This window comes from Hylobates moloch, unplaced genomic scaffold (assembly GCF_009828535.3).
Source record: "Hylobates moloch isolate HMO894 unplaced genomic scaffold, HMol_V3 SCAFFOLD_9, whole genome shotgun sequence".
NCBI lineage: Eukaryota > Metazoa > Chordata > Mammalia > Primates > Hylobatidae > Hylobates > Hylobates moloch.
The window spans coordinates 50,485,423-50,513,167 of record NW_026652284.1 but is presented as its reverse complement, the minus strand read 5'-3'; positions in this window follow the sequence as shown (position 1 = coordinate 50,513,167).

Sequence of the window (27,745 nt, the reverse complement as noted above, 5' to 3'; positions counted from 1 at the left end):
GTCAAGAGATCGAGACCATCCTGGCCAACATGGTAAAACTCTGTCTCTACTAAGATTACAAAAATTAGCCGAGCATGGTGGCAGGCATCTGTAGTCCCAGCTACTCAGGAGACTCGGGCAGCAGAATCACTTGAACCCGGGAGGCAGAGGTTGCAGTAAGCCTAGATCGCGCCACTGCACTCCAGCCTAATGACAGAATGAGACTCCTCAAAAAACAAAACAAAACAACACAAAACAAAACAAAACAGTTGAAAGTATTGTGTGGGTCTACTTCTACTTCTGAGTTCTATATTCTGTTCAATTGACTTATGCATTTATTTCTCCACCAATGCCATACTATCTTAATTATAATAATGGTTGTAGTAATTCCTTCCACCTCATTCTTTTAAGATTGTTTTAGCTACTAGCAGGATTGTGGCTTTCCATATATCTTTTAGAGGAAGCTTCTTTAAGAAAGCAAAAATACTTTTCTGGGATTTTTTTCTAGAAATGTCATTAAACCTATAAATCAATTGTTGTAGATGTAGACATAGATATTACTATTTGAGATTTCTTTTTTATTTATTTGTTTGCCTAACTTTTTGAAAAATCAAATTTACACCTTTTATACAATAACCAACTTTTGGGATATGTTTACCCCATTATCCATATCTCACAATTTTTTCCTGCATTTTAGGTACTTTTTGTCCTTACCTTCCAAGTCTCTAGTTATTTCTTAAGCTCTGTCTGTTTGCTAACGCATCAAATGAGTTTTAAATGTAAATTATTGTATCTTTCAGTTATAGGTATTATTTGTTATCCTCTTTTAAACATTTTTGGTCTTTGCTTTCTACTTCTTTAAACAGATATATTTTGTGTTTAGAGTTAAATAATTCCATTATCCAAAGATTTTGAACCTATCTTCTTCTCTGCATTATTGCTGTTGATACTTACATGCATTTCTCTTTTGTGCATTTTGTGATTTTTGTCTTTAAACTACTTATTTTATTTAGAATGTCTTTAAATAAAATCCACTGAAGCCTTTGTTGAAACTGGATTTTTCTACAAAAGATTTCAATTTTTTCTGCCCATTTTCTGGAGGCACTGCCTCCTGGGTACCTATTTAAATTACCTGTTTGATATTTTTTGAACTATATAGTGTGATTTTGGAAAGGCAAAATTGTGTGGATACTGCCTTAGATTTTCTTGTTTTTATTTTCCTCCTGTCTACTTCAATTATCAACATCAAGACAGTTAATGTTTTTACCCTCATATTTCTGACTGACTTGTGTTTCATATATCCTTAAAATTAGTATATAATCCTTTGATTATCCAGCTTTTTAAGAGAATAGAGGATGTGGAGAAATAGGAACACTTTTACACTGTTGGTGGGACTGTAAACTAGTTCAACCATTGTGGAAGTCAGTGTGGTGATTCCTCAGGGATCTAGAACTAGAAATACCATTTGACCCAGCCATTCCATTACTGGGTATATACCCAAAGGACTATAAATCATGCTGCTATAAAGACACATGCACACTTATGTTTATTGTGGCACTATTCACAATAGCAAAGACTTGGAACCAACCCACATATCCAACAACGATAGACTGGATTAAGAAAATGTGGCACATATACACCATGGAATACTATGCAGCCATAAAAAATGACGAGTTCATGTCCTTTGTAGGGACGTGGATGAAACTGGAAACCATCATTCTCAGTAAACTACCGCAAGGACAAAAAACCAAACACCGCATGTTCTCACTCATAGGTGGGAATTGAACAATGAGAACAGATGGACACAGGAAGGGGAACATCACACTCTGGGGACTGTTGTGGGGTGAGGGGAGGGGGGAGGGACAGCATTAGGAGATATACCTAATGCTAAATGACGAGTTAATGGGTGCAGCACACCAACATGGCACATGGATACATATGTAACAAACCTGCACATCGTGCACATGTACCCTAAAACCTAAAGTATAATTTAAAAAAAAAAAGAGAGAATAGGATGTTTTAATTTCTTCAGTTTGCACAGATTTGGAACTTTATGTATACATATCTCTATCAGCAAACACTAATATTTTATACTTTTTCAGTTATATAAATATACTATCATTAAGTAACATTTCAAAACATAATTTGTACATTTATAATCAATTATAATTATGTACATTTCCATTATAAATTACCTTGGTTATTATAAATATTTTTGGTCTGAATCTTATTATATCATAAAAGTTCTTAATTTGAAATGTATCTAATATACAGTTCATTCAAAGAAGAATGTCAGATCTGCTATTTTCTAGTTTGTACACTTGCATTATTAAAATTATCTTTGATACACAGTTCTTTTTTTGTAGGGCATTTTTAGCTACTTGTCTATTTTTTGACGTTAATTAAATCTAAATTAGAAAAATAATCCATCTATAAACCTATATAATCAGGCATGTGTAAACTTTAATTTCACAGGACATGCTGGAAAAGAATGAATCAATGAAAGTGACCCTGTCAACACTTCAGGAATGTGAGCTCCCTACTCTCCTTCTGACTTACTATACTTGGCACAGGACCATTGGGGTCAAATAAAGGAACAAGTGTCAATATATAAATTAAATATTAGAAAAACTGACTTAAATTTTATATAGAACTAAATATAAATTGGGTACTTTATTTATTTACAGCTTACTCGTGAATTCATTGAGGTTTGTGGACCATACTTAGAGGTAAGATGACTAGATTCCCTGCAGTTAAGCAGGTTGGGTGTTAAAAATATTACATGTCAGACGTAAGGTCACAGGATAATATGACCTTATAGGCTGGAAATGTTTGGGGAAATTAACATAAAAGCCCTGGTTTTATAGTCTACTCTCATTTATTATTTTAATATGCTCAATATTTTTAATGTTTAAAGTTAATTCTCTTGAATTTGCTAATTATTGTCACATTTCTAAGTAACATAATTGTATTACCTCCTTGAAATACAGAGATTTATTTAAGATGTTGAGATTAAAAGGAAAGCAATAACTTGATTAGTAGCCGGAGGGAGATATCTGGTCAAATGAGATTTGTTTGTGTAATTGCTTTAAAAAGGACAAGATGGGAATATGTGAAAATTGTGAAGAAAGAGGTTTCTAATTCAAAGAAACATTTTAAAAGCCTTTAAGATATTTCCAGTTGTGCAGCTTGAACTTTTCTTACTTAAATTCCATTTGAAATAAAAATTACCTACAATAAACAGTAAAATAAAATATATGTTTTCTCTAAATTGAGGCTGGATCAGGTACAATACAGTTCTTTTCTGAGGCTTTGTAGAATGGAATACACATATTGTATGATATTTTCCATACAGTTTTTCTAGTAAATATAAGTTAACCTAGGGGAACAATGTAAAATCTATTTGAAAATTAGATTGGAACAGAAATCCAAGTCTACTTAACTGGTGTAGATATAAAGTACATCATGGAAATTTCAGAAGGGGAATGAGAAAAGCAATAGTTTGGGGTAGTGTATAAAGTAGAAATAAAATCTCTCCATAGTGACGATCTTGGAACCAAGCTTGCCTTCAAATTCTAAGATAAAATGAGGGTTTCTTACAGGGCAATCTAGACTCCATTTGCACAATTTTCTACATTGTATAAGGCATTGATATCAAATTATTCACTGAAACCTGAGTGATGGAAGAAAGTACACATTACATAGTTAATGATTACTTAGCAACTGCACAGGAGAAAAGTAAATTTGAAATAGTTAACTAAAAGAATATATGGCACATCTGAAAAATTCAAATAGGAAAACAACAGAAAAGGTGCCAATCGTTTTAATCATACAGCATAACAAGGAATCAAATATTTTATTTTCCTCAGCTATTATTAATAAATGATAAGCAAACTGAAGTGTTTCAGTCCTCTATAAACAAACTTGCTTACCAACCACTTCTCTTCCAATGCTACTGGGAGTTCCATTAGTAAATCTGCTCAATGTTTTAAATATGGCCTCTTGTACTTATATATGCCTAAAATTGTAATTGCTATTTATGTTTAACTAATGAAAAGCATCTACATTTAAATTTATTGAATAAACACCAAATTTTTCAGAAGGAGAAATCTTTTCTAGAATTTTATTATTGTGGACACACACTATTTAAGAAAGAAGACTAGAAGTCATGTGAATGAATATAAATTAGTGTTATAAATGCCTCGGAGATTAGTAAATATCATTAATATCATTTAAATGTTTTCTAAACATCCAGTTGATTTTTCTCCCTCAAGAGGCATAGAGATGAGAAAACCAATACATTAGATTTCCTTTGCAAGGATGTTTTCTCTACGTGAGTGTGGCACTAGAAATAATAATGATTTTTAAAGGAGGACGTAGTTGCCTAGTAGTCAGCTAGACACAGAATTCTAACACATGTTCTTATTACTCTAAATGAAATTAAATGTATTGCTTATTTTAGAAGACTTTTTGAAAACATCGATTCAATATTGATAGGAAAGCATCATAAGAATTAACAGTAATTTCTGAGCCATTGCCTAGATCTCTTGTGCTGTTTATTAAATATTCTGTTGAGTCATTGTTACATGTCCATCTTCAGGCTGAATTCAGGGAATACAGAGATAGATAACGCACTAAAGGGTTTTGTATGTTCGCATACACGTAAGGGGTATAAGTGCAGGTTTTATTGTGGATATATTGCATATTGGTGAAGTTTGGGCTTTTAGTGTAACCATCACCTGAAAAGTGGATTTTGCATCTATTAAGTAATTTCTCATCCCTTACATCCCACCCTGTCAAGTCTCCCATATCTATTATTCTACACTCTATGTCCATGTTTACATATTTTTAGCTCCCACTTTTAAGTGAGAACATATGGTATAAGTGAGAAAATGGGGCTACTGTTGTTGTTGCTGAATTGAGTTCCCTGTAAATTCTGAATATTAGTCCTCTGTTGGATGCATAGTTTGCAAATATTTTCTCCCATTCTACAGGTTTTCTGTTGACTCTTGATTATTTATTTTACTGTGTAGAATTAAGTCCCATTTGTCTATTTCTGTTTTTGTTGCTTGTGCTTTTGAAGTCTTAGTCATGAATTCTTTGCCTAGACCCATGTCTGAAATAACTTTCTCTAGGTTTTCTTGTAGTGTTGTTATAGTTTCAGGTCTTACATTTATGTCTTCAATCCATCTTGAGTTGATTTTTGTATATGGTGAGAGATAGGGGTCTAGTTTCATTCTTCTGCATATGGATATCCAATTTCTCCAGCACCATTTGTTGGATGGTGTATGTATGTTTCCCTTATGTATGTTTTTGTAGACTTTGTCGAAGATCAGTTGGCTGTAGATATGTGGATTTATTTCTGTGTTGTCTAGTCTGTTCCACTGATCTTATATAGAAGAGTTTAAAGTTGAATGAGAGATCAATGCGTAAATAAATAAATGATATACTAATATAGCAACACATAAATTCTGTGAATGGTCATTGGAGGATATCACTATTTCCAAGTTAATCAAAGTTACTTGTCTTCATGAAATTTCATCTTATTGTTTCCTTTAACATGAATATGAATTGGGTTATAACTTATATGTAATCAGAAGAAGGTCTGTAATCATGAAGATATTTGTCTACCATCTTTACTTTGTGTATCTCTATGGTACTTACAACCAACATACCCTGGGTTTTCTTTGGCATTTTCTACTTATAACATGTTTCATTTGCATCTTCTATAAACAACACCTGTCTTCTAAATATACTGATTTTGCTTTTGTACTTTATTTTTATGCTTCATGTCCAAATGGCACAGAGACAAAAATACTCAATTAGTATACAGTATGTATTAGTGTACTTCCACATATATGCCGTCCATATTCTATTATGCTTCTAGAAAATTTGCCAGCTTCATCTATAAATTCTATTCAGTTCTGAAGCACCAGAATCAATATTCTTTTCTTTAATTGTTTTCTGAGTTTGTGATTTTATGTGAACTTTTCAAAGTAAATTACCAGTGCTGCACATCACTCATTTAAAAAAACAATAAATCAGCTTCAAATGCAAGCGCATGTCTGGGAGATTTAACAGCTTTAGAAATAATAAGAACTAATAATTTTTTACTATTTTTTTGTTTCAAATCTCTGTACCATAATTTTACATTATATGGAAATCCTTTGTTTGTAATAAACTTGGAATTTATCACAGTAGTTGTGTATTTTTTCTTTTTTTGAGACAGTCTCACTCTGTCACCCAGGCTGGAGTATAGTGGTGCGATCGCAGCTCACTGCAACCTCCGCCTCCTGGGTTCAAGCAATTCTCCTTCCTAAGCCTCCTGAGTAGCTGGGAGTACAGGCGTAAGCCACCACACCCAGCTAATTTTTGTATTTTTAGTAGAGACAGGGTTTCACCACCTTGACCAGGCTGATCTTGATCTCCTGATCTCGTGATCCACCTGCCTCGGCCTCCCAAAGTTCTGGGATTACAGGCATGAGCCACCGCACCCAGCCTGCATTGCATGTTTTTATTCAAAACTGTGAACTTGTTCAGAGAACAGCCTTTAACATCATCATTGTGTTTCTAGTGTTCGCACACAGGTGCTTAATATTTCCTGAATGACTGAATGACAAGAAATGAATCAATATGATAGTAAAAATGTTTGCTCAACCAAATAGTGACAGTTTCTCATGCATGAGAATATGTTAACTTAATTACCGCAGTCCTGAAAACTTCTCTACATTGGTGGTACTCTTTATCTGTGTTTGCAGCCTTGGTGTTGCCTGCTTCAGTCTCCCTTAGGAGACATTCTGTTGCTAGACGGGTCTCACAGCTGACTGCCTCCAGCTGCTGTCAGTGTGGAACCTGCCATGGAGCTCGAGGAGGCCATGTTCTTCTGGGATGTGTCCTATTAATGACTGAGCACAGTGGGGCAGAGAGCTGTCCCATTTCCACCTGATGCAGGGCTCCTATAACAGACAAGCAAGGCTCTGGGGCTCCCACTGGACTGGCCTAGGCTATCTCAGAGCTGCACTGTGCTACCCGATCCCTTCCTGCTTCTCCTCTTCTCAGGAGTCCAAATGGCTTCTCTCCCTGTTCCTGCTCCCCATACATCCTTTGGGCAACAAATCCCAACTTGGCAACTGATTCTCTGAGTTGCTGAGTTGATAATGTATCTGGAAATATAATGCATGGGAAGCTGTGTCATTACAACAATAACTTACTTTTGTGGTACTTTACAATTTTCAAACTGAGTTTATTCAGAAGTGGGCTATCGTATCTCAGGCCATTTCTTGTTAATTTGAACAGTAACATTTCAATCATTGCTGATTCACAGAACTTTAGTAGTGTAGGGTGTCTAAGGACCATTTATTTTAAATCTCCCTGTGTTACAGATGACGAAATTCGGAAGCTTAAAAGTGATTTGCTCAAGGGCAAATCACAAATTAGAGACAAAATTGAACTACATGAGAGCCCAGGAGCCCTTTCAGATATGATGCTGCCTATACAAAAATTTTAACCTCAGTTAAATAAAGCAATTATTAAAACAATTATGCAGTAAAGATCTAAATGTTATATTTGTTGAGTCATGCATTGAGCATTATAAAAAAGATACTTCGATTCTCTTCAACTTCAGTGACACAGTCCTTATCCTATATACCATAAAAATTTTGAAAGTAACGAATTAATTTACATTAACTTAGAGAACTTTTAGGTACACCAAAATATTGAGCAGAAAGTGAAGAGTTTTTATATTACTTTGCTAGAGCTGCCCCCACAGCTGTGTGGCTTAAACAGTGGAAACTTATTATCTCACAACTCTGGCAGCTAAAGTCCAAGATCAAGGTGTCGGCGGGATAGTTCCTTTTAATGGCTGTGAGAACCTCTCTTCTAGCTTCAGATAGTTTCCCCGTAATCTTTGATGTTCCTTGGCTTGTAACAGAATAACTCTAATCTTCACATTACATTCTCCATGTGAATCTATAGATGGAGTTGGGAAGAACTGACGTCTTGGCAGCAGTGAGTGTTCTTACACTCCTGGATAGAAAAACATTGAGCATTTCTCCATTTATCAAACCTTTGACTTTGGTCATTAGAGTTTTGTAGTTTTGTTTATGTAGAAGTGCCAGTTCAAATGATGTGTCTTTAAATTAAAATTCCATTTTCTAATTATTGGCATATTGGAAATCAACTGACTTTTGTTTATTAACTTTTTATCCTTCAACCTTTGTGTAATCATTTATTAGTTCCAGGAATTTTTCTTGATTCTTTGGGATTTTCTACATAGAATTCAAATCATCTATAAACTAAGGCAGTGCATTTCTTCCTTCCCAATTTCTGTATCTTTTATTATCTTTTTTGGTCTTATTGTATTATACAGAACTTCCAGCAAACTATTGAATACAAGTGTTGTGAGGGGACATCCTTGTCTTGCTCCTGAGCTGAGAAGGGAAGCATCTAGCTTCTCACCATTAAGTGCAATGTTAGCTGTACATTTTTGGTTGCTGTTGTTAATTAAGTTGAGGAAATTTTCCTTATTCCTAGTTTGCTGAAATTTTTTATCATGAGTCCATGTTAAACTTTGTCAAATGCTTTTTCTGCATCTATTGATATGATCATATGAATTTTCTTGTTTATCCTATTGATGCATTGAATTATATTATTAATTTTCAAGTGTCAGATCAGCCTTGCATAACTGGAATAAATTTCACTTAGTCATGACATATAATTCTTTTTACACATTGTTGGATTCAACTTGCTAATGTTTAGTTGAGTAATTTTGTATTTGCATTCATGAGAGTTTTTGGTCCACAGTTTTCCTTTTTTGTAATGTCTTTGTCTGGTTTTGGCATTAGAGTACTGCCAGCCTCATAACATGAATTAAGATGTGTTTTCTCTGCTGTTATTTCCTGAGAAAGATTGTAAATAATTGGTATAATTCTTCAGATGCTCAGTAGAATTCACCAGTGAACCCATCTGGACCTGATGCTTTCTGTTTTGGAAGGTTATTAGTATTTATTTAATATCGGTTGGCCTATGTAGAATATCTACTTCTGATATTGTCTTTCAGAAACTGGATCATTTCATCTAAAGTATTCAATTTGTGAAGATAATAATATGTTCATAATATTCACTTATTATCTGTTTAAAGTTCACAGGTTCTGTAGTGATGGTTCTTCTTTCATTTCTGATATTAATACTTTGTGTCTTCTGTTTTTCTTAGTTAGCCTGGCTAGATATTTACCAATTTTATTGGTCTTTTCACAGAACCAGCTTTTGCTTAGATTTAGAGGTAATCAGTTATCCATATAGTAAGATCAGGGCCCATTTTATGTAATTTTTATTCTCACATATAAACATAGTATGAACTTTTCTATGATAAAATAAACCAGTAAAAACCTAAGACCTGAAATATAGACCCACGGAAATAGTTGCTGAATTCTAGGCAAATATGGCATGTCATAGGGAGGTAAATCTGAAAAGATATTCGGCACTGTCTGAATTAGAGAATTAATTTTTTTATGATAATCAAGTTAAAATGTACTGTTCAGAACAGAGCAATCCTCATATCCTTGGTTCTGTTATTTGCCTCTGTTATTTTTATATCTCAAATATTTTTATTTGGTTCTATTTTGGGCCAAATATTGAATAATGGCAGAGATAAATATGATTTTAAGGATTGAAAGACTAATGGGGGTTAAAAATACTTTTCAGGATTAAACCTAAAATAATGTGATGCTCTGGGTTGATTCTCGATTGAAACATTATAGAGACAAAAACATAAAGAAAGTATCCTTTGAATTGCTTTCAGTAGTAACAACTTACTAGTCAAAAATTAATTATATAAAAAGGAAAAATGAGAAAGATGATAAATACTTGAGAAATCAAACACATCAAGTTAAAGTAATTTACACTGAGTACTGAGAATGGTAGTAAAATTAGCTAAAATATATCTCATTTTACTGGTTGACATCATAAGCAAACAAATGCATTTTTTAAAAATCCAGTTTAATCAAGATGACTTCCTTGTTAAAGAGAGAATACAGAAAAGTCCTGAAAGTTATAACCTTTGGTGGAAGATATAACTTATTTCGGATTTTAAAAATGGAACACATCCCAGTTTCCTTCTGCATGGGCTACCACCGCCTGTCTGTGCAAGCCTCCTTACCTGAGATTGCAAGAACTTCCCAACAGGCTTCTGCTGTCTGATCATGACTCTTTTCTAGATACATCTTAAAAGATAGGGTCATCTTTTAAAATGCATGAAAGGCCTAGTCCTCTCACTGCTTATTAAAATCTTCTGTGGCTCCCCATTGCTCATAGAGGAAAAGCTGACCTGCTGCACCTTATTGGCCAAGCCCTTTGTTACTGGTCCTTTCTTGCCTAGTTGTCACCCAAATCTCTCTCCTTTGTTAACTTTTCTGTATAAAGTACAAAAATGAGATCACCTGATAAATTTTTGCTCAATAAATATGAATTAAAGCCACAGAAATAAACCAGAGACATTACAGATTTAAAGAGGGGAGATTATTACCTGAGAAGGCGCATTCCAGCCAAATATCCTCTTTTGGAAAGAAAAAGAAGGAACATTTTTTTCCCCTAAAACTTGGCTGCATTTACATTGACAAAATATTGGAAAATGGTATTGCATATATTAATATATGCGATATATTTCTTTTGAGAATCATGACATCTAGTATTTTTAATAGCATTCCATGCCTACTTAACATTGTTTTAGAGTGGCTCTTTTGGAAACCTATATCATGAATTGGTGGATTTTATGGATATTTGCTTATGATTTGAGAAGTTTAGTAAACAAGAATAATCCAAATTGCAATTTTATGAAAATTATATTTCTTATTGTAAATGAAAGTGGGCAGTTTCATTTTCTGCAAAGTCGCTATAAACTGGTTGAGTTTTTTCAAGAGGTATATAATACATTCATCCTCTTGCTGACAAATTCAGTTTTTCAAAGGGGAAGTTTAAGAACCAGACCCTGGACTTGAATGAATACACAGAGATAAAAGTCATGCCATAAAACACTTTTGGAAACATCATCTAAAATTTTTCAAGCTCTGGTTTTGTGTGTGTGTGTGTGTGTGTGTGTGTGTGTTTGTGTGTGTGTGTTTGTGCGTGTGAGAGAGAGAGAGAAGAGAAGAGAAACAAAGCCAGGCTGGCGTCACTCAGTGCGCACAAATCAGACATTTTTGGAAGCAACACAGGTAAAAATAGAAATGATGGTGTCATCAGATTATTGGCAAAACTCCAAGTCTAGTCGTATGACATAATTATGTCATTGGGAACTGCTGGATTTCAAAACCCTTGAGAAATTGAACATGATCAGTAGCTATTAAATAAAACTGATAGCTATTATATGAAATTGCACTGGGTTGTTAAACTGGTAAAATATTATGTGTTTATATACTCAATAAAGTGTTTATTTCCTCTACTGGTGTTCTAGATTCCATGGTCAGTAGTGGGGATATAGTTACTGAGAGGATGTGCTCAGAATCCCCTTGCCCTTGCAAAAGACTCTATCACAGTTTGAAGTTTTCTTGGAAAGTTTTCATCTCTTTTAGGCACTCTGCTCCTTGTAGCCCAGCCAGGCCTGTTTTTCCTTGAAAATACCCTTGAAAGTGGCATGCTCTTTCATCAGAATTCTCATAAATTATCTTTCCTCTTTCTTTCTTTTTTCTATTTCCATTACCTTCTTCCTTCATGACTTGAGATTTTTGGTAATGATCTATTATATGACATACATTGTATTAGATTCTGAGATAGAGAAAATGATGAGACAGTCTTTGCCTTCCAGGAGCTCTTATTCCAAGTACCAAGTGCCAAGGTTAATAAACTAATACATGTGAGTGTTCCAAAGACAAATTCTAGCTTATCTTGTAAATTCTTCTACATGTGGTTTTACTTAAAAGAAGACAATGTAGAATGAGGAGTGAAGCAATTTTGTGACAATGTGCAAAAGATGCTACCTGAGAAAATGCTGTGTCATAAACGCCAGGGATGGGAATGTGTGGGTGTATTTGCTGTCTAACTACCTAGTCCCTCTGATCTTGGTGTAATGAGATTCTACTCCTAATAAAACTGAGAGCAAGTGTCTTAGAAAAGTGTAACACTAATCATTCATTAACAAAGCTTTTACTTTAGGACTCTAATATGAGCCTGATGTTATTCTTCACTGGAAGCTCTTCCTATTGTGAAAATGATCTATGTAAAAATAATCAAAGAACATATATTTGGCTAATAGAAAAGTGAGAAATTCAGGAAGTCCTTTGGAAAGAGTAAAAAAGAAACAACCCAAAACTTGGTTTATGTCTTAGGTCAGTTTCCCTAGAAGTAGAGTTAGATTGGAAAAATATTCTCAAGTTATTTATTGGGCAAGTGTTCTCAGGAAAAGGGAAGCCAGATAGAACAGGAGAAAAAGTCTAGCAACAATGTGGGACTGGGAGAGAAGAACAGGAGAAAAAGTCTAGCAACAATGTGGGACTGGGAGAGAAGAACAGGAGAAAAAGTCTAGCAACAATGTGGGACTGGGAGAGAATGCCACGGAGCCTAAACAAATGTCATGATAGAAAGTTAAACTGCCACACTCCACAGAGACTCTGAAAAGACTAGCTTTGAAAATGAGAGTTACCAACCTCCGCTGAGTTGTAGATCTCATACTATGTTTAAAATATAGATTTCTAGAGTGAACAGAGTTTTGTCAAGTCTAGGATTTGTATCCCTTTGGATTCCATACTTTATATATGATTTTTAAAAGCATACCCACCTTCTAAAAGTCATGCATCAGTACCTTCCTCACCTACTTAATGTCATTTTCTGTTCCTCTACTCCAGCTTCTTGGTCACCTACTTGCATCCTGCCTCTGTTTAGGGGTGACAGAGAAAAATCATAACTCTTTATTACCTCTTTCTTTAGCTTTCCCACTGCCATTAACATAAAAGCTGTGTAAGGCTAATTTTCACTGGGATCTTGGAGAAAATAGATAAATAAACGAAATAAAAATAAAATAAAAACAAAGCTAAAAACTGTATTTCAATAATAAATATTCCCATATTCCAAAGTAAAAGGAAAAAAAGTTAAGCCTTTCATTTTAGAGCCCATGTTGTCTCTCAATTTCAATCTTCCTTGCCCATTTAAAGGCTAGTCCTTCTTCTTTCTCTGAGAGAAACTATTCTTTAAATTACCTCCTTGTCCTCATTCCTCACAGCTCTTATCATAGGTTCCGTCCCTCTGTTTGCACAGAGAACTTCACAAGATTAGATCCTCTGCACAGGCAGCTTATCAAAATTCTTTGGGACAAGACAGTTGACATCCCAAGCAAGGTCACCTCGGGGTCTCTCTACACTCAGGGAGAGGGACAAGTTACCTGGCTTCTAGCAGGTAACTCTTGGAGGAAATGCATCTACTCACATACCATTCTAAGTCTCATTGCTAGTTCTCAGGCACAGGCCAGTTTACACACATATTAAAGGAAAACATTTTTCTTGAATGGATAATCTGCTGAGATTCCACCTCAAAATAATATGAAAAATAAATGTAAGTCAGTATAACTTTTGCTATGCTCTTTTGTTCCCAGCCAAGGGCCTAAACCATTTGCATGTATAAGAAACATGACTTGTAACTTTGCTTTGCCAACTATTTAAACCATCTTTGCCTGGTTGGAATATTTAATTTTACAAAGATCCAGTGGAAGCTAAGAAAGTTAAGTTTTCTTTTCCTTTAATTATGAAGCAGCCTAACTTCTTTTTCGGGTTATTCTATGTCCTCTTCTTCTTTAGTCACTGCCTCTCATCCCTCTTCCTCAAATCTAGAGGGCAAAGTGGTTTATAATACCACTGTCCAGCCTCAACATCTAGACAGAGGAACATGGTGGGGTGAAATTTGACTTTTTGACTTTACTATAATTGAATAAATGCTACGTTAACTGGCTTGTGAGGACTTTTCCGACAGTTTACACACAAATAGCTTTCTTTGGTAACGGATCTTGGAATAATTATAAATTTGATCAGTAGTTCTGCTATGCATGGCACACATGGAATCATTTATTTAAAAGCAAGCATGTAGTTAAAGTGAATGTTTAAATGTAAATATGTGCCACTGTCAAAATTCTTCAAGACACTGGTTTGGCATTAATGTTTAATAGTCTACAGAGTTCGACTTCAGTTTCTGTTGTTTTCTCTGATTTGTTTGCCTTCTGAAACTCTGGATATTTTATCAAACATTGATAATGGCCTCTATTTTAGCTGTGTTCAATCTTTTAAAAATGACTGACAGAATATGCTCAAGCTAAAAAATTGCATTGGCATCTGGAGTTTGTTTCCTGCCAAATATGCAACAGACATGATCTTCTGGGTTGGGGCATTGCTGGAAAAGATGAAAGCTGCGGCCAGAGACTGTGACTGCACATGTTTGGGCCTGGAGTATTTGGCAGAAGCTGTGTTCTATTAATATTTATTGGGATCTTGCAGTCAATTAACTTTTCTGGTCTACTTTTTTCATGTGGTAAAAGGCAGAGGTCACTTTGTAATCTGCAGTGTCTCTTCTATTCTTCATTATATCCCGTGACACATGGCAGCTCTAGGGTAGATCGCTGCACTAAGGGAGCTGCACAGTAGGAGGGACTTGAAGCAGAAGCCAGCATTATAGAGGAACCCAGGGTGGGCTTGCAGCCCTTGTTTTTGGAAGGAGTAGAATGAAGGAGGGGGATAAGGAGGAAGAATTGTAGACCCAAATAAATGGGGTACATTATAAAAAGTCAGGATAGACTAGATACGGGGGCATAACATTAAGGGAAGAGAACAGATCCAGTAAATGAAGAATAAAATAGGTTTCTAAGGGAGCAGTTAAATAAGAAACATAAAGGAACCAGCATACAAAGTTGAAATTAATAAATTCTAGAGCAATTTGAATTTGGAGTTGAACTCCTAACTCGGCTCACTGCAAGCTCCGCCTCCCAAGTTCAAGCAATTCTCCTGCCTCAGCCTCCTGAGTAGCTGGGATTACAGGTGCACACCACCACATCCTACTAATTTTTGTAGTTTTATTAGAGATGGGATTTCACCATATTGGCCAGGCTGGTCTCCAAGTCCTGACCTCAGGTGATCTGCTCACCTCGGCCTCCCAAAATGCTGGGATTACAGGCGTGAACCACCGTGCCCGGCCCCTAACTCAGTATTTTACAGTGATTTCTAGTGCAAAAATCAGAGCTGGAGCACGCACACCTTAAAGTACCCAAGATTCCACAGAGGACTACTTGCTAATAGAGGGTATTCCAGGATCTTGGTACCAGAGATTCCCACAAGTATACCTAGGGTTAAGCTCAGGAATCTTCTTTTATGACACTGCATAATGTTGTATGTTGACAGTAGAGAGAGGAAATAGTAGCAACCAACAACACCGACCATTGTGGGATTATACAGTGACACTTGGTCTAAGATGCTGAACTGTTACTCATCATTATCATCATCTTCCTTTCTAGTATTTAATGACGCTGTACTTCTTGAAAAGATGTTAACATTATTCTAAGTAAGTTAAAATAAGAAGACATTTTGTAAAGGCAAAGAGGAAATAATGATTTTAACATTCTTTGAAGATTTGTTTCATATATCAAAATAACATTGCTCCGTCAAACTTGCTAACTAAATTATCATGGATCACTTTTGCTGAGACACCTATAAATGAACCTCACTCTTTTAATAACATTCTTTATCCTACCCTTAGAATGCATTTCTATTAAGGCATCCACTAATTTACTGCCATTTTTTTATTTTTTTATTATTATACTTTAGGTTTTAGGGTACATGTGCACAATGTGCAGGTTTGTCACATATGTATCCATGTGCCATGTTGATTTCCTGCACTCATTAACTCTTCATTTAGCATTAGGTATATCTCCTAATGCTGTCCCTCCCCTCTCCCCCAACCCCACAACAGTCCCCAGAGTGTGATGTTCCCCTTCCTGTGTCCATGAGTTCTCATTGTTCAATTCCCACCTATGAGTGAGAACATGCGGTGTTTGGTTTTTTGTCCTTGTGATAGTTTACTGAGAATAATGTTTTCCAGTTTCATCCATGTCCCTACAAAGGATATGAACTCATCATATTTTATGGCTGCATAGTATTCCATGGTGTATATGTGCCACATTTTCTTAATCCAGTCTATTGTTGTTGGACATTTGGGTTGGTTCCAACTCTTTGCTATTGTGAATAGTGCCGCAATAAACATACGTGTGCATGTGTCTTTATAGCAGCATGATTTATAGTCTTTTGGGTATATACCCAGTAATGGGATGGCTGGGTCAAATGGTATTTCTAGTTCTAGATCCCTGAGGAATCGCCACACTGACTTCCACAATGGTTGAACTAGTTTACAGTCCTACCAACAGTGTAAAAGTGTTCCTATTTCTCCACATCCTCTCCAGCACCTGTTGTTTCCTGCTTTGTTAATGATGGCCATTCTAACTGGTGTGAGATGGTATCTCACTGTGGTTTTGATTTGCATTTCTCTGATGGCCAGTGATGATGAGCATTTCTTCATGTGTTTTTTGGCTGCATAAATGTCTTCTTTTGAGAAGTGTCTGTTCATGTCCTTTGCCCACTTTTTGATGGGGTTGTTTGTTTTTTTCTTATAAATTCATTGTCAAAGTTGCTATGAACCTTGTTTGCTGCATGCTTTGCTGTTTCCCTCTGTTACTGGGAGGTTTCTACTGTTACTCCTATATCTCCGATTCAGAGAAATGGTGTTTGAGGAGTTTCACCTCAGGAACAAATCCAAAGAGCTTCATCTGCAGTTGTTTTGTTCTTCTCCTGGTATAACAAATGTTTCTAACAAAAAAAAATGAACAAATATTAATAAGCAATCAATTAGTGAAAGAACATCACGATGAAACATGGAGTGGCCCTGGCCCATGGAAATCGTCCTTTCTGGAGCAGAGTGCATTAAGCCTGGGACTTGAAGGTGGATAGGATTTGAACAATTGAAGGACACGGAAGGATCTAGACAATGGTGACAAAGGGAAAAAGCAGAACTTGACCTAATGTGTTGGGAAGTAAATAGCAGATTGCTTGAGGAAGAATAAATTTGATAAGCTCATCTGCATTTCAACCTAATTTTGATGAGAAGATCCTTGGTTTTGGCCTCAGCCTCAGCCTGCTGTTGCTGCAGGCAGTGGAGAAATGCAAAGCACTAGCCACCCCATCAGTCCTCAGAACCAGGGGAAAGCGTAAAGGATTTGCACTATTCCAAGCCCCTCAGCATTTCTGAGTGTATTGACATGCACCAGTAGAAAACTGGAAGACACTCTTCTGTACAGGCAGCTCTAAGTCTCTCCTCTCCTTTACCATGACAGTTTAATCAAAGAGCCATTTCTGTATTTTCTGTTTCCATTTTCTCCTATTTGTTTACTCTCAACTCTTCCCAAATGCATTCCTGTCCCATCATTGCACTGAAACCCTCTTAACTGAGATCAACAATCACTTTTTATCAAATAAGACATATTTTTAATTTTGTTAGTATTTTAGCTTTCCATAACATTAGGCAATAGCGACCTTTTATTCCTTCTTGAGACACTCTTCCCTTGGCCTCTATGTCATAATCTGTCACAGTTTTTAAATTTGCTGTAGCTGCTCCTTTTCATATGACCCTGCTATCTCTTCCTTTCCTACAAGACATTTAGATATCAGTTTTTTAACTTTCAGCCACAAGCCCTCTGCTCTTCTTGAACTATACTGTATCCATCCACAGCCATGCTTTCAATTACCATGTATAAGTGACATCAGGCCATTCCACTGAGGTCCAGATCTATTTGGCAGCTGCTTTTCCAATATCTATACTATCTGTCTCATAGTCAACATGCTCAAGAATAAAGTCATGCTCTATTTCCTCAATAATTACTTTTTCTTGTGATCCCCAATTTCATAATTGCATCTATTCGGTTTTGCTAGCCAGAAATTTAGAAGTCATTTTAAACATTTATTTGGCCTCCTCTTTCACACTGTACCAGCACCAAGTTTCAGGAACTTTTTTCTGTTTCTGTCTACATCACCCTACTCCAGTTTTTCTCCACTGGAGCACTATTAGCATCTTGGGAGAAGATTCATTTGTTGTGGGGGACTATCTTCTGCAATGCAGCACATTTAGTGTCTTGGCTGTCACTTAATAAATGCTTTTAGATTTTGAATCCACTGTGACATCCAAAATTCCCACACTCATTTGTAAACGTCCCTGGAGGAGTGAGCACCTTTCCTCTGATTGAGAACTGTTGTCTTGTCCAAGTTGCTGACATTTCTTACATGTGTTTAAATAGCCATTTGTGTCTTCCCTTGGTCATTTCCCCAACTCTGTGCTAGTCTTCTCCCTACACTGTAGCATTGATTGTTTCAAAGGTTAAAACTGATAATATCACCAATAAAATCCTACCTGCTTAAAAATTCTTCCACTGTCGCCAATTGTCATTAGGATAAAGATCTCTGGCCCTGGATGGGTGCCCATCAATGCCGTCTGTGAGGCAACACACTGAACAATTTCCCTTCCTTGACCACACTATGCTTCATCTTTCCTGGAACTTTCACATGCGGATATGTTTCTTCTCCCTGAAACATGCATTCCTCCCCTTGTGACTAGATTACCTTTAAATATTTTATATCTCAGCTTATTACCTCCTCAAGAAGGCTTTTCTAATTCCATAGTTTAAATACTTCCATAAAGCCATGTTTTATTTTTCTTTAGAGCAATTATGTCAGTTAATTATTTTATAGTCATTGTGATTACTAAATTATTAAATTTTAATTTCCATAGAAATAGGGATCACGTCTATTTTTCTTCACCAGTTTTATTCTTAGTCCCTATCTCATTGTCCCTTAGTGCCTACCTCATTGATGCTGACCAAATGTTTATGGAAAGAAATCAATATGTATTTGTAGGAAAGGTAGACCACTTCGAATTCCTTTTATGATTGTCACTGTACAATCAGTATTTCTCAGGCAATTGAGAAATTGCCTCAATTCCCTCTATTTCTCAATATTTCTATTGAGAAATAGAAGACTAGTTGAAACATCTCTTAGAGGAATCTCACAATGTAAATATCATATGTATTGAAATGTAGAAAAAGTAGATGAAAGGAGAAAAAACAGTGGGTGTGTCAAGAATAGTTTTTGAAAATTACACTTGTTCTAATTTGATTGACTAGCAGCTAAAAAAGGTATTTCACACTCAAGTGACCAAAACCAATAACTCATGCTCTATGAATTTAGGCTAAACTGAATAGAAGCTTGTTTCCACTCTGTGTTAGTATATTTAATCTGTAGGTGGAGATGTTCTTTTATGCCGAAGTAAGAGCATACCATAGAAATATGTGTTTTGATTTGATTATCACGCGCCGATTCCTCCGTGAAATGGTATATAAGGCTCTCAGTAAGGCAGCTGGGGACCTGCGATGTGCAGGAAAGACGTGTGTTCTTCACTTTATTCCTGAGGCTGAATATAAAGACATCTTCATTCTCTAAACATTATTAGCAAGTTACTAAAGGAAGCAAACATAGCTATAGAACCAGATGGCTGTTTATGTAAAATAAATACAAAGCTTTAAAAATGTACACATAAAACAATTACTAGCTCAGAGAAATGTAACAGTGAAAAGTAAGCTCCTGGGCCTAGTGGGTTTAAGACCATGTTTCCTGAACCTAGGGGCTTCAGGATCACTGGGTTGGCAGAGGAGGGACGGAAGGAAGTGAAAAAGGAAATATTTTGATGAATGGGATTTCAGTTAAATTGGAGCTGTACTTAGGGCTTCATTTCGATAAACACAAATAAAGGGGGATTTTAAAACATGCCACTAGGTCATTGTTAATATCCCTTCAAGGATTCCATAAATCTGTAGATATGGTTAACAGTGTTTGGAAATTATGAAGAAGAAAACTTTTAATCTGCATCTGGATTTATGATATGAAATTTTCTTCCTATTCCTTCTTTATTGGGGTGTGTGTGTTAGTCTTATTGTGACTATAGATGCCGGTGCAACTAAAATACCCTAATTACTAGCTTCCTGCATTCCTTATTTTTATTTTTTATCACCATGCTAGGTATGGCTGTGCCTAACAGGCTCTGAGTTTTCTGCTGACTCCATGAGACACTTTCAGTGTAAATTTGACCCTAAATGATTTTTGGCAAAGGTGAGACCCTGATGCCACTCTACCTCTGAATCTTAGAGGCAGTTGAGAATTTCGCTCACTGAATTCGTTTTTGTTCATAGATTCTCTGCTCATTCTTTTACTCCTTTACTTATTCAATAAACATTTGCTTGGTGTCCACTGTGCACCTATAGTGTGCTTTAGTCCCTTCCCTTAAGGAGTTTATATTCTTCGTACTGTGAAAAGCAGTGTGTGCAGGTGTGATGTGTGTAGGTGTGTGTGTGTGTTGGTGATTCTGTGTTTGTATGGGTAAGAGTACAGTGCTCAGACATACACAGCACATTGCAGTTGAGTGTGACCTATTACAGAATTATAGGAAATTGGTGCTGGGGCAGCATTCTGAGGTGGGCATAGACCTATATTTTGGAGAAACCTAGAAAGTACATAGGGAGGACTACATGGAAGAAGCAAAGCTTGAGGAGAACTCAGGCAGACACATAGGGTAGCCTGGGCTGGAAGGCAGGTGGAGAGGCATGAATGTAGGTTACCTTTGAAGAGTTGGAAGCCATTCAGCACAACTTGGAGACACGAGTCACTCCTTACTGGAGAGGTTATTGGGTGGAAAGATGAACATGAGATAGACAAATGAACTTTAAAAATTTTCTCTTTACTGGCAGATGGTGATTGCTTATGCACTATATGTCAAGCACCATGCTAAGCATTTGGGTCCCTTGTCAGAACAACGCAGTGCCCACTCTCTAGTGGTAGATGTCAAATCTCCTCATACACGATACAAATATTAGGAATTTATCATGTCGGCCATGGAACTACTGAAAAATTTTTAACTGTTGTATGATTTAATCAGGATTATATTTTAATAATACAGAGGGGGCCTACTCTAGCAGTATGGGAAAGGAAATGGGAAAAACATATCTAGAACAAGAAGATCATTTTCAGAACATTCTTCCAAGTTCTTTTTGAGAAATAAAGAAGTAATGGCAGCAATACTGAAGGGAAGAGGGGACTAAGAGGCCTAAGAGTTTGGATTGACAAGACTTGGTTGAAGTGGAACTATCCATAATTCATATCTATGTACATGTGTATAACACCGATCTCTCTGGCAATCATTTTGGGATGATTTGGGTAGGGAGTGCATTTGGGCAACAAATATATTAATTAATTATTTAACTCAACAAATTATTTATGGAGCATTAAATATGTGTCAAGAACTTCGGGAAGCTGAGGCAGGAGAATTGCTAGAACCAGGGAGGTGGAGGTTACACGGAACTGAGATCACACCACTGCACTCCAGCCTGGGCAACAGAGTGAGACTCCAAAAAAAAAAAAAAAGAAAGAAACAAAAGAAAAGAAAAGAAAGAAAGAAAAATGCTCTAAGCTCTGGAGACACAGCAATGAAAATAAAAATGGCCTACTTACCTTACAGGAGGAATAAAAACAAGTGAAGACAGTGTCAGTGGGTAAGTGCCATTACACAAAACAAAGAGGAGCGAATGACACAGCAAGTGCCAAGGGCTGGAGGAACAGCTGTGGTATACCAGGTGACCGGTGAAGAAAGGCCATTTAGTAAGACAACATCTGATCATGTACTTGGAAAAAAAAAATGAGAATCACTATACGGGGAGCAGAGGAAGGTGGAAAACTGAGTGATAAGGACATAAGATGAGAGTGGAAGCCAGAAAGGATACCGTGGGGCTGGCAGGAGTGAGAAAAGAGGCCGGTGGAGGAGAGGCGTTCAGAGAGTAGCAGGGCCTGTATCCGCTATTGGGAAGACTGGGTCTTCCTGAGTGCATGAGTCAGCCTTGGGGGATTCTGAAAGGAGTAGTGACATGATCTGGCATTTCAAAGGGACCCCTGTGGCTGCTGTGTAGAGAAGAGATGACGGGTGTGCAAGAGGAGAGGGAAGCACTCAGTGGAGCAGATGTTGCTGTTTTCCAGGCGACAGGTTATGATGGTTTTGATCCAGGAGGGCAAGGTGGCCCTGAAGGTTCATATCATGAATGTTTTAAAGTAGGACCAACAGAATTTTCTGAAGGATTGGATATAGAATATTAGCAAGGAATCAAAGAAAAACATCAAAATTTTTGCCCTGATTGTTCAGGTCAGAGAGGAAGGATTTGCCGTTTACTAACATTAGAAAGATATGAGAGTCTCGGTGTTAATGCTGGGGAATTTTGTTGCGGTCATTGATATGTTCAAGTACAGGAAGCTGGGGTGGCTTGGGGGGTAGTAAGTAGTACTCTGGTGGTTGGTGACATGCAGTCTGTGAATATATGGAAGGGGATACCCAGTCTGGGTGGACGCATTAGCATTAGACCAAAGCTCGCACCTCTTCCTTCTGAAGAAGTGGAACTGAGCAAAAAACAGCAGGGCTGCAAGTAAAACTGGAGTGTGACTGAAAAAGTTCATACAATACCATCCATATTTCCTTGAAGTCCTAGGCAAAATTATCTTTTCACGTTAGAGACTAGAATATATTAAAATGCTTGAGAACTAATGAAACTTTCAAACAAAAGTGAAAAACAGAAGAAAGCAGGACTTGGAGCTTGTCAGAGGCCCTGTGAGGGAATGTGGAGTTGGGTAGATATCCTGTTTGATGGAAGGCCCTGTGGTCATAGACACAGCCATGAGCTGGGGCACCACAGAAAGGAGCAGGAAAACAAATTCAAGTGGTGGTGCTCCTGGGGCGCTCCTGTGGTGCTCCCCTGGTGCTCCTGTGGTACTCCCGTGGTGCTCCTATGGGCCCACAGCTGCAGCAGGCCAAAGCTGGAGACTGGGACAGGCGAGCAGTGGAATGGACCAATTCTGAGGTCTCTGTTGCTCCAGCTTTGGTGTGGCGGGAGTGGGGCTGACAGACTGAGGAAAGGGAGGGGTTCCAAGTTGGGTGAGGGGACCACCTGCATCCAAGAGCAGGAGGCTGGAGGCGGGGGCGGTAGAGTGACTGCAAGAGCTGTGGGTTCACCATGCACACCCTCCTGTGTTCTGGCCTGATCTGCCTGGGGTTCTATTATGAAGTCTTCACAATTCCTTCCCTCCCCATCCCTCCACTCCCCTACTCCCCTCCCCTTTCCTCTTCTCACCTCCTTTTCCCTTTCTTTCTTTTTTTTTTTTTGGCTTAAATTAACCAGAATATGTTTCTGCAATTTGTGATTTAGTTTTCTGACTAGCAAACTGTTGAAATGTTTTAGAAATATACTTTATTTTTCAGAATGTTTCACGGCAAAATTGAGGAGAAGATAAAGGGTTGCCATGTACCCTGTCCCCACATGTAGATAGCACTGCCACTATCAACATCATCCAGCAGAGTGGCATGTTTGTTACAACTGACGAACCTGTTGACACCTTATTGTCACCCAAAGTCTGTAGTTTACATGAGGGTTACTCTGGATGTTGTACATTCTATGGGTTTGGAAAAATGTATAATGACACATATCTATCATTACGGTATCATACAGAGTAGTTTCACTTCCCTAAAAATTCTCTGTGCTCTAGCTATTCATCTTAAAAGTTTTTATGGCTTTATGTTCCTCTCAGATAAAATATCAAATTAGAGGAAAATCTGAGGCCTTTTGTGGCGTGGCCTCTGCTTGCTTCTTGATGGAAGGACCTGTGGTCATAGAGACAGCCCTGAGCTGGGGACATGATGGGCTGCCTGCTCCTCTCCTCTCCCCAGCGGGCTTCAAGAACCCTGAGGACTTTCAGAAGCACAAAGGCATCTTAATCTTCTCACACTCAGGCGACTGAAAACGCTGAGGCCAAACCTCTAAAAGCCATCTGATCTCGCTTAGGAGATGAAAAGTTCTATTTTCTTCTTGTTGGACTCAAAGGTTCACTGCAAAGGGACTATGAGAATGGAATTTCTTTATTGTTTAGAAAAAGAATACGAATATTGACTTAGGAAAATTAGATTTTTTTTTTTTACTCTCATTCAAATTATTGTAGGAAAGGGAAAATTATCATTTTATTTATTTTTATTTTATTTTATTTTATTTTGTTTTATTTCAAGTTTTTGGATAACAGGTGGCGTTTAGTTACATAGATATGTTATTTAGTGGTGGTTTCTGAGATTTGATGGCACTCATCTCCCAAGCAGTGTACATTCATCTAATGTGTAGCCTTTTATCCCTCACCCTCCTCCCGCCTTTGCCCGAGCATCCCCAAAGTCCATTACATCATTCTTATGCCTTTGCATCCTCATAACTTAGCTTCCACTTATAAATGAGGACAAACGATATTTGGTTTTTTATTCCTGAGTTACTTCACTTAGAATGATCATCTGCAACTCCATCCATGTTGCTGGGAATGCCATTATTTCATTCCTTTTTAAGGCTGAATACTATTTCATGCTGTATACATATCACATTTTCTTTATCCACTCATTGGTTGATGGGCATTTAGGCTGGTTCCATAGTTTTGCAATTGTGATTTGTGCTGCTATAAACATCCATATGCAAGAGTCTTTTAAATATAATAGCTTCTTTTCCCTTGGGTAGGCACCCAGTAGTGGGATTGCTGGGTAGAATGGTGGTTCTACTGTCAGTTCTTTAAATAATTTCCACACTGTTTTCTATAGTGTTTTGTACTAGTTTACATTCCCACTGGCAACGTAAAAGTGTTCCCTTTTCACCACATCCACACTAACATCTGTTATTTATTTTTTAATTATGGACATTCTTACAGGAGTAAGGTGGTATCTCATTTTGGTTTTGATTAGCATTTCCCTGATAATTAGTGATGTTCAGCATCTTTCATATGTTTCTTGGCCATTTGTATATCTTCTTTGAGAATTTTCTATTCACGTCTTTTGCCCACTTTTTGATGGAATTTTTTTTTTCTTGCTGATTTGTTTGAGTTCTTTATAGATTCTGGATATTAGTCCTTTGTCAGATGCACAGATTGTGAAGATTTTCTCCCATTCTGTGAGTTGTCTGTTTACTCTGCTGATTATTTCTTTTGCCGTGCAAAAGCTTGTTAATTTAGTTAAATTCCATCTATTTATCTATCTTTGTTTTTGTTGCATTTGCTTTTGAGTTCTTGGTCATGAACTCTTTCCTAAGCCAACGTCTAGAGGAGTTTTTTTTTTTTATGTTATCTTCTAGAATTTTTATAGTTTCAGATCTTAGATTTAAGTCTTTTATCCACCTTGAGCTGATTTTTGCAGTGAGAGATGAGGGTCGTTTCATTCTTCTACATGGGGCTAGCCAATTATCCCAGAACCATTTGTTGATTAGGGCATCCTTTCCCCACTTTGTGTTTTTGTTTGCTTGTTGAAGATCAGTTGGTTGTAAGTATTTGGCTTTATTTCTGGGTTCTCTATTCTGTTCCATTGGTCTACATGACATTTTTATACCAGTATCATGCTGTTTTGGTAACTATAACCTTGTAGTACAGTTTGAAGTCAGATAATGTGATGCCTTCAGTTTTGTTCTTTTTACTTTGTCTTGCTTTGGCTATCCAGGCTCTTTTATGGTTCCCTATGAATTTTAGGATTTTTTTTTCTAGTTCTGTGAAGAATGATGATGGCATTTTTATGGGAATTGCATTTAATGTGTAGCTTGATTTCAGCAGTATGGTCATTTTCACAATATTGATTCTACCAATTTAGAAGCATGGGATGTGTTCCCATTTGTTTATGTCATCCCCTGAGTTCTTTCAGCAGTGTTTTGTAGTTTCCTGGTAGAAGTCTTTCACCTCCTTGGTTAAGTATATTTCTAAGTATTTTATTTTTTTTGCAATAGTTGTAAAAGATATTGTGTTCTTGATTTGATTCTTTGCTTGGTTGTTGTTGGTGTATAGCAGTGCTACTGATTTGTGTACATTGATTTTGTATCCTGATAATTTACTGAATTCATTTTTCAGATCTAGGAGCTTTTTGGGTGAGTCTTCAGGGTTTTCTAGGTATACAGTCATATCATTGGTGAACAGGAACAGTTTGGCTTTCTCTTTACTGATTTGGATGCCCTTTAGTTATTTCTCCTGTTGATTGCTCTGGCTAGGACTTCCAGTATTATGTTCAAGGGATAAAAGTGGGCATCCTTGTTTTGTTCCAGTTCTCAGAGGGAATGCTTTCAGGTTTACCCTGCTCAGTATAATGTTGGCTATGGGTTTCTCATAGATAGCTTTTATTAACTTGAGGTATGTCCTTTCTATGCCAATTTTGGTGAGGGTTTTTATCATAAAATGATGCTGGATTTTGTCAAATGCTTTTTCTGCATCTATTGAGATGATAATATGATTTTTGTTTTTAATTCTGTTTATGTGATGTATTACATTTATTGACTTGTGTATGTTGAACCATCTCTGCATCCCACTTGATCATGATGTATTATCTTTTTGATATGCTGTTGGATTTGGTTAGCTAATATTTCATTGAGGATTTTTGCATCTATGTTCTTCAGGGATATTGGTCAGTAGTTTTCTTTTTTTTGTTATGTCCTTTCCTGGTTTTGGTACTAAGGTGATACTGGCTTCATAGAATAACTTAGGGAGGATTTTCTCCTTCAATATCTTTTGGAATATTTTTAGCAGTATTGGTACCAATTCCTCTTTGAATGTCTGGTGGAATTCAGCTGTGAAATCATCTGTCCCTGGATGACTTTTTTTGGCAGTTTTTAAAATTACCATTTCAATTTTGCTACTTATTATTGGTTTGATAATTGGTGTTCCTGAGGATAAGAAAAATTTAAAAGTTTGGAAAACTTATTTGAGAGAGTTCTTGAGGAACTCTTCCCTGGCCTTGCTAGAGATCTAGACATCCAAATAAAAGAAGCTCAAAAAACACTTGGAAAATTTATCACAAAAACATCATCACCCAGGCATATAGTCGTCAGGTTGTCTAAAGTCAAGATAAAGGAAAGAATATTAACAGCTGTGAGGCAAAAGCATCAGGTAACCTATAATGGAAAAGCTATCAGATTGTTGATTTCTTGGCAGAAACCTTTACAAGCCAGAAGGGATTGGGGTTCTATCTTTAGCTTCCCCAAACAAAATTATCGATAGTTAAGAAATCTGTATCCAGCAAAACTAAGCTTCAAAAATGCAGGAGAGTTAGTCTTTTTCAGAAAAACAAATGCCGAATTTGCCACTACCAAGCTAGCACTACAGGAAATGCTAAAATGAGTTTGAAATTTTGAAACAAAACCTCAAAATACACCAAAACAGAACCTCCTTAAAGCATAAATCTCAGAGGGCCTATAAAACGATAACACAATGAAAATAACAAGTTATTTAGGCAAGAACTAGCAGGATGCATAGAATAGTACCCCACATATCAATACTAACATTGAATGTAAATGGCCTAAATGCTCCACTTAAAAGATATAGAATGGCAGAATGGATAAAAATCCACTAACTATCTTCTGTCTCCAAGAGACTCACCTAACACATAAGGACTCACATAAACTTAAGGTAAAGGGATGGAAAATGATATTCCATGCAAATGGAAACCAAAAGTGAGCAGGAGTGTAGCTATTCTTACATCAGACAAGACAGGTTATAAAGCAAAACAGGAAAAAAAGACAGAAGGATGAAGGATCAGTCCAACAGGAAAATATCACTATCCTAAATATATATGCCTCTAACACTGGACCTCCAAAATTTATAAACAATTACTACTAGAC